Consider the following 9203-nt stretch of genomic DNA (forward strand, 5'->3'; position numbering starts at 1 on the left):
CAAGCTTCCTTTCCTTCTTCTTCGCTCGGTGGACAATTGAAACCCTTCGATCCCTAGCTTTCTTCTATGCTCTCATGCTCTCCCATTAATTTGTAATCGCTTTTACCAATATTGAGCCCTTGGTGTTTAGGAACACGAGCGAACCACCCAATTATATGTAGGGCATGATTGCCTGAACCAGATCCTAAGTCTCCAAGTGCTAACCCATCCAAGCCGACACACGACTACAAATTCACTAGTTGATAGTATGAAACGTCGATAAATGTACATGCATGTATGATGGTTATCTTCCATGGCGTCACTGCGATACCAGATTAGACAAGCACCAGAGCTCAGTGTAGTCGTCCTCGAGCTACTAGCGTTGGCCTGGAAGGAAGACAGATGATGAGGGAGACGTTGACCTAGATATACGCTTTGAAAAGTTTTAAATAGCAAGCTAAAATATTTAAGTATGGGTTCCTCTAGGAGCTATAAAGAGCTACAATGAAATATAACTGAAACTATTTCATTTAGCGATTTTGTAGAAAATAATTTTTAATGAATTATGCACGAAAATATGTTACTAGGGAAATTTCATCATTAACCAAAAAAAAAAATACTCAAACATGCACATGTTCTAATAAGACGTGTCTCTAGTTCCATTATTTTAAATCAATCAACAACTACAATCAACATTCATACTAATTAAACATTCAACTAGTAACAATTCAATAATTATTCAATGGTTCAGTGAATCATTTATTAAACATATAACACAATAGAGTGTTATATTATATTTACCTGGAGTAAGAATACTTGCCTCTTCAAGATTAGCGGTGCTAAAAATATTTCATGGCTAAGCTAAATACTAGCGGTGTTTAGCAGAGATATAGCGATGTGTTAGCGGCAACGACAGAACAATTGGCAGTATCGTAGATACAGATGGCCATATGGCCTGAGGCCCATGGGCCTGACCCTTGGCCAGGCCTAGGGACGACACAACCCGATGGTCGTCATGCTCATGCTGGCCTATTCCGATGGGTGGGCCATGCCTAAGCCGCTCCCTCAGCCTGCGTGCCGGCCTAGCCCAACCTGACCGGGATAACACAAATGATTGGCCTATCCTGACTCCCCACCTATATAAATTAAATCCTAACTCCTAAACGCTAGCCGCCCAACACTCCCACCCACCGTTGCCACTTCTCACGTCCGCTTCTACTTCCATGTTTGCCCACGATTTCCCCTCCCCCGAGTCCCGTCACATCTGCCATCGTCCTCCTCTCCTCCTCCCTCGCGGACTCCATATCATCAGGCTCCCCTTACCACCCTCCACCATGAGAGAGTGACGACGCAAGGCGCGACCTCACCATCGTGGGAGGCGATTGCCGGGGCACGAGCGTAGTTGCATCGTCCGCAGCTTACGAGTGGCGACGTATGGCACAGGCACGATGTGCGTGTTCCTCTCCTCCCCTTATATACGAGGGGCGACAGCGTTACAGGCGTGTAGCTTGGCCTCAACAGAGGATGGGCTTAGTGTTCCATCTGGGTGACCCGCCTCGATTAAGATGTTTGTAGGGTCATGCATGGACCGAAGGCATAACCCATGGGCAAGCACGACACAACACAATTTGCTAATAGGACCATGCCGTCCTAACCGTTATCAGGTCATGCCTCAACGGGCCAGACTATCAGCCTGTTCGTTTGTTCGTATACGATCGTGGATTATAAGCTGAAATAGTATTTTTCTCTCACACCAAAACAGCCAGCAGTAAATAATCCACGACCGTTTACGGCCTGCCGAACAGGCTGTATGCCGTTTATTTGGTCATCTATAACTATAGGCGTAGCAATGGACCCTATGAAACAATTACAGCGGAGCTTGGCCTATTTAAAACCCTAGACGCTATATGTGTTACTTTCTCCATTTCAAATTATAAGACGTTTTGATTTTTTTAGATGCATTGTTTTGGCTATGTATATAGGCATACTGTATATCTAATAATATCTAAATGTATAGAAAAACGATACTATGTCTAAAAAAACCAAAATGTCTTATAATTTGGAATGGACAATGGAGAGAGTAAAAACTATACTATGTCTGGAAAAACAAACCGACTCGTACTAGCAATAATTTGGATTTTGGAACGCGGACACAGAGAGCAGGTCACTACCTCCGTGCTTACTTACCAATCCGAGCCGTCTTCTTTGGAAAATAAACCGATCGAGTCTCGTTCTCGTTAATTCGTTCGCGCCGGCGGGCCATAAATATGCGCGCCAACCCGCCCACCTTCCAAAACAGATCGATCGACGATCAGTGAAACCCGAGCACGCCTGCACTGCATAGAGTTGATCTCTCGAAGGCCAGCTTGAAGCTCTAGCCGCGCGCACGTACGGCGACCGTCGTCGTCGACGACGACGATAACAAGAGGAAGATGGCGTCTGCAGTGGCCTCGCGCCGCCGGCTCCGGACGTGCTGGTGGAGTACGCGGAGACGGTGAAGGAGCGGAGGCAGGAGGAGCGTCGTGTGAGGAGCCTGGACGAGTGGCTCCCCATCACGTCATCGCGCCCCGCCAAGTGGTACTACTCGGCGTTCCACAACGTGACGGCCATGGTGGGCGCGGGCGTGCTGGGCCTGCCGTTCGCCATGTCTCAGCTCGGGGGTACTACTCGGCGTTCCACATCGTGATCGCCATCGTGGGCTCCTTCGCCGTCACGCTCTACACGCTGTGGCAGATGGTGGAGATGCACGAGATGGTGCCCGGGAAGCGGTTCGACCGGTACCACGAGCTCGGGCAGAAGGCGTTCGGGGACCGCCTCGGCCTCTGGATCATCGTACCGCAGCAGCGCTCGTCGTCGAGGTTGGCACCGACATCGTCTACATGGTCACCGTGGGCCAGTCGCTCAAGAAGGCGCACGACCTCTTCTGCGGCGGCGCCGGCGCCCTGTGCGTCGGCGGGGTCGCCGACATCCGCCTCCCCTTCTGGATCATGATGTTCGCCGCCGTCCAGCTCCCGCTCTCGCAGTTCCCCAACTTCAACTCCATCTCCGCCGTGTCCGGTGCCGCCGCCGTCATGTCGCTCACCTACTCCATGATCGCCTTCTCCTTGTCCGCCGCCAAGGGCGCCACCGGCGCCTCAGTAGACTACGCGCTCAGGGCGCCGACGACGGCCGGCAAGGTGTTCGGCGTGCTGAACGCGCTGGGTGCCGTGGCGTTCGCGTACGCGGGGCACAACGTGGTGCTGGAGATCCAGGCCACCATCCCGTCCATGCCGGAGCAGCCGTCCAAGAAGACCATGTGGAAGGGCGTCGTGGCCGCCTACGCCGTCGTCGCCCTCTGCTACTTCGCCGTCGCCTTCGCCGGCTACTACGCCTTCGGCAGCACGGTGGACCCCAACGCGCTCATCTCGCTAGAGCGGCCGCGCTGGCTCGTGGCGGCGACGAACCTCATGGTGGCGGTCCACGTCGTGGGGAGCTACCAGGTGTTCGCCATGCCGGTGTTCGACATGATGGAGACGGTGCTGGTGAAGAGGCTCCGCTTCGTGCCGGGTCTCCGCCTCCACCTCGCCGCCCGCTCCGCCTACGTGCTGGCCACCATGTTCGTGGGCATGATGTTCCCCTTCTTCGACGGCCTGCTAGGGTTCTTCGGCGGCTTCGGGTTCGCGTCCACCACCTACTTCATCCCCTGCGTCATCTGGCTGATGCTCAAGAGGCCCAGGAGGTACGGGTTCACCTGGTTCGTCAACGTCTTCTGCATCGCCATTGGGGTGCTCCTGATGCTCGCGTCCCCTGTTGGAGGCATGAGGCAGATCATCCATGAGGCCAGGAATTTCAAGTTCTACTCGTAGCCTGCCATGCCCATGGATGCATCGCATTGTATCTATCCAGGGAGGAAGAAGGCGCTATTGGGCACAGAATCAACTAACCGGCCAGATACAGCATCAAAGGAAATTCATTTAACTTTTCCTGTCTTCATTTCTTTATCTGCTGTCCTACTTGAGTGCTCTGCTATCGGCCTGGCTTTATTTAGCTCCAGGCTTTTCTGATGATGTATTAAATACATATTATTTTATTTATTTTCAATGATCACTAGTTGCCTAGTAGGAGGATAATTATCCTACAACACCACAAGTAGACCTAACCCCATGCTGGTTTCATGTATTCAGTTTTTCACATGTTGAAGCAGAGGTTAAATAATGATCGCAATAACTGAAGATTTCCATGAGATTTGATAAACAGGCTACATCTCACATCTCTGTTGCATATATATATACGGCGTTGCCAAGACCAACTTTTCAGTTTCAGTTTCAGTTTCAATTTACTCTCCACAATTCAGTTTCAGTTTTGGGCTCGCGATTCAGCATCCCTTAGCTCGTAGGAAAGGAAAACTCCGTCGCACTAGGACGGGGAGGCATCTGAAATTTAGAATCCTCTTGGTCTCCTAAGCATGTTCGTGGGGATACGGCATTGAGCTGTTTCATCTCTCTGTCATTGCACCGCCAGTTGCCTCGATCTTGAGCTATGGAGACCGTTCGAGCATAGATCGAGTTGCCAGGTCTAAACAACGCTGATGCATAAACATGGCGTTGCGACCAGCTCTATGAGAAACGTCAGAACTCCACTACCACAGTTAGAGCCCAAAAAGGAGATGCTCATTCTCTTTTTAACATCTCCTTCAATAGATTCAGCATCAAGGCAAATTCATTTAACTTTTCCTGTCTTCATTTTATCTGCTGTCTTATTTGAGTGCTGTCGCCTAGCTTTATTTAGCTCCGGCCTTTTTCTGATGAATGTACTAAATACATATTATTTTATTTATTTTCAATGATACTGACACAGGTAAATAAGATATTATATTTTATTTTACTGTTATCACTAGTTGCCAAGTTGTAGGACAATTATCCTACAGCACCACAAGAAGACCTAAGCATGATGTTTACGTAAAGGGCGTACCCAGTGCAGAGAGCTCCCGCTCTGTGCGGGGTTTGGGGAAGGGTGTCAGTGGTAAGTCTTATCCTCGCTTGTGCAATGTGAGGAGACCGCGACTCGAACCCGGGACCTTCCGGTCACAGACGATAAGACTCTACCGCTTGCACTAGGCCCGCCCTTCACCTAAGCATACTGTTTACATGCATTCAGTTTTTCACATGTTGAAGCAGAGGCTAAATAATGACTGCAATAACTGTCAAAATTTCCATGAGATTTGAAAAAAACTACATCTCACGTCCCTGAAGAAGACAAAGTAAGAGAATTAAGCACAGCCACAAAAAACTTACTCAAAACAAGGCATTACTCCCGAAGGTGACACATACAACCGCTTGCAATCCTTGGCGAGGTGGCGAAAGCCGTGGTAGTGCAGGCAACGCCGTGGCAGCCGGCAAGTCGCTACTTGGTGCGAGTAGGACAGACAATTGAAACACGTGTCGCGAAGCTCTGCAGGGATCCTCTGGGCTTGCAGGAGTTGTTTTGGACGAGGCTCAACCACGGCGCCCGCAGGTCGCATCTCTTGCCGGTGGAGGATTTTCCGCGACCCATCGGCATTGGGGGCGGAGACCCGTCCGCGGAGGCCGAGGCGTTGGCGGGCAGGGACGCGGACATCCACAGGCTGAGCAGGCAGTCCGCACAACAGCTGGGGGCGCGGCCGGCCGGCTTCGCCCATGCCCTTGCCGTCTTGCGTTCGCTCCACCACGGCCCAGAACCACAAGAGTTTGGGCGCGCGGCGGGGATGCAGTTACCGGCTTGGCCGGCGACGACTAGCATCTAGGTAGGTTGTTGGGGGTCGTCGTCGGAGTCTTAGCTCGCCGCCGTCGTCGTCGTCTGCCCACCGACGACGCTTGTGCACCCTCCCGAGGAGCAACCTAGGAAGAACGAAGCCGCGGCCGGCGAGATGGAGGAGGAGCGGGGGGTGGCCGCTGGCTCCGCGGCGGCCTCCGGGGAGCCAAGGGGCCCAAAAGACCCTGACTTGGACACAGACGACGGGGATCAGAGCAGATCGACAACAGATGGGCACACTGCATCGACCGGCACCGAGGACGGCAGAAGAGCCCCGGACCCGAAACCGGCGCTACCGGGGAGAGGGGCCGTCTCCAAGGAAGCGTTTGCTGGAGGGGGCTGCTCTAGCCTAGATTTGGGACCACGGGACTTGCCCTGCATCGGCGACAGGAGGGTGGTGTGGTGCGGCATAGGCGGGTGGGGGGAGGAGAGCGGCGAGGCCATGACCACCTGGGCGCGCGGGTGTGGTGGAGGTGAAGGGGAGTGGGAGTGGGAGGGAGGCGGCGTTGCCGGGGCCCATCCGGTGATGGCGCCTATGGTGGGGAGCGGTTGGAGGTGGTGGAGCCTCCCAGGGCCGCCCCATGGCCGCCAGCAACCGCGCGAGGGAGATGATTGGGGGCGTGTGGTAGTGATGGAGGAAGGGGAGGGGAAGGGGAAGGGGAGGCGGGAGGCGTGTGTCGGCGGTGGGGAGGCGGTCACTAGGGGCTACGGGCCTCCTAGATCACGGATTATCGGGCTGCTTTAGACGGCACTCTGCTCATGGTGACAAACCACTGGCCTCCCAGCATGCGCTCCGCTCGGACAGGACCGCGCAGGGTGTCGCGGGGGCCGCCGGTGGAATTCGGCGACGACGTTGGTAGCAACGGAGGAAGCCGGCGAGGGACACCAATGCCGCTCCATCTGCTGTTGCACACTGCTACTCTGAGCTAGATTTGCCGGTGTTGCAGCCGTGCGCGAGCGCGGGGCCTCCCACATGGGTTGACCCAATGCTGGAGGAGCTCGATGCCTCACTCGTTGTAACCCGGCCAGTAGGAGCACCAGCGCCTGAGAGCCCGCCTACTCCTGTGGAGCATCGACGAAGCCTTCCCATCGGACGATAGACTTGCCACCATTGTCGTCGGTGCAGGGGTAGCAACGAGTCATGCCGCCACGGGAAGGGGGGGGGGGGAAGCCCGATGTCATGGATGCCGAGGCGTGCCCAGGCCACGAAGGGGAGAATGCGACCACTCCTCCCCGGGCCATGACCACCCTGGGAGATGCGACGATCGTGGCTGTGACGGATGACGTCAACCGCACTCCTTCACCTCCTCGACAGACAAACGCCTCAAGTGCTTCGCCGAGCGAATCACAAAGAGGAGATAGCCGCCACTCCTAGAGTTGCTCGGAGATGATATGGCCCTCGGCGGACGTGTGCACCGCCCTCGCTCCCCAAGCGAAGGAGACGGATAGCGACGCAAAGCATAGCTCATATCCCGGCATCCAAGTGACGTGAGCACCTTGTCGTAAAGCGCCTAGGACTATCCAACGGGAGGTCTTCTTCGTCGATGGCAGCCAAGAAGACGTACGAAGAAATATTCAACGGTGATCCCGCTCATATGCAGGCGCTACGTGAATTGTTTCCAGCGGATGGCGAGTTAGGCGCGCGCAAGCAGCGTCGACGCTCGGCAGCCCGAGCATAGGCCTCCTTGCCAGTGCCACAAATTTGGGTTGATCTCTGTTTAATGTAATAGCTTAGCTTTCAATACACTACAAGGGGTCTGAGCGTACATGTAAAACTTCATTGACCCCATAGGACGCCTTTAAGGCGTGTTGTTTCAAACAATTTCTCAACCTTAAGACATGATCAAGAAAAACAACAACTAAATAGTACTAGTACTCCACCGGTCTTCCAGCTGATATATATATATATATATATATATATATATATATATATATATATATATATATATATATATATATATATATATATATATATATATATATATATATATATATATATATATATATACTACCCTGTAGGCTATAAAATAACTTATTCTGTAGCCACTTTGAGTTACGATAATTACTACGTTAATTTACGATATTATAGTAACTCCTTACTAAGTGGTTTACTATAACGTTACGGTAAATATCCCTATGTGTTATAGTAACCCAACTATCGTAAATATGTATTGATATTATCGTAAATTAGTATATAAAATTATCGTAAATGGATGTGGCTACAGAATAACTTATTTTGTAGCTGCCTACTTTATATATATATATATATATATATATATATATATATATTTCTTACTATCAAAGCAGCGAGCCTCGGCCGCTCCTCAGGGTGGCCACGTCGCCCCGATTTCCCCGCCCCGTCCGATCTTCCGATCGACGGCCCGTGGGTTCCGTCGCTTGCTACAGCCCGCGCCCGCAAGCGACGACGCCCTCGGCGGCTCTCCCCGAACCCGACGCCCTCCTCCTCTCTGCTCTCTCTCTCTCTCGCTCTCTCTCCCTTCCTCGCTGCAGGCTCGCCACTTCCTCCTCGCGACGCAACGCGGCGGGTCACACGGCCTAGGGTTTCACCCCTCCGTCGCCGGTCGTCCACACGGCCGCGCGGCCAGCCAGCGGAGGCCCTGACGCGCCCGAGGCCTCTAGCGACGGAGAAACCTCCGTGCTGGTCGTGCATCACGGCGGGGAGGTCACGTCAGCGAACTCAGCGGTGGATCTGGAGCGGCCGCTCATGGGGCCCCTACCGGCGGCCGATCTGAGGTTGGACCACGCCGTCGACCTCGCGTAGCCAACGAAGACAGTGGATCTGCGGCGAGCAGCCGGATCCAGCGCGAACCCTCCCCTCTCTCTCCCCTTCCCTCCCGATGCGGCGGCGGACGCGACGCGCGGGCGCACCTGCGCCCCCTGCGGCCGACGCTCCTGCTCGGGTGGGCCCCGGCGGCTACCCTACCTCTTCCCCATCCTCTGCACGCGTGCTTCGCTCCTCCATGAAACACTAGCTTCGTTAGGGTTCCTGCATTGTCACTGCTACCCGTCCACCTACGCCGCCAGTCAACTGTTCCAGCTTCACAGATAAGTGTGCTCCATCTCCAACCCCAGCACCCTTTATGTTTTGTTACATTTTGTACTTCATATTAATCCCATGTCTCATGTTAAACTGCTCAACAACAAGGTAGAGTTAGTTGCTAAACTATTCCCAGATCATTGTCTTCTGCCTTAATCATTCAGCTACCAGTCTTGCATCTCATATATTGTGTAGCTGAGAATATGATTGTGCTCTATAATGACACACGGAAAAAAGTTCTATTCATATTTTACGTCATAGATAGATTGTCTTGTATCTTCATTAATCAGGTACCTGTGTTGCATCTTAAATATAGAGTAGCTGACGATGTACACCCTTGCCTTTGCCATCTAGATCATGATATTTTCTATTTTCCATTGGGAAAATACATGTTCTG

General features: G+C 52.8%; 1 pseudogene; it reads left to right on the forward strand.

Moving 5' to 3' along the window:
• The first annotated feature begins 2452 nt into the window (after positions 1 to 2452).
• Positions 2453 to 3824, forward strand: LOC136462653 (lysine histidine transporter 2-like; annotated as a pseudogene).
• Positions 3825 to 9203: the final 5379 nt, after the last annotated feature.

This window comes from Miscanthus floridulus, chromosome 7 (genome assembly GCF_019320115.1).
Source record: "Miscanthus floridulus cultivar M001 chromosome 7, ASM1932011v1, whole genome shotgun sequence".
In the NCBI taxonomy this organism is placed as follows: Eukaryota; Viridiplantae; Streptophyta; class Magnoliopsida; order Poales; family Poaceae; genus Miscanthus; species Miscanthus floridulus.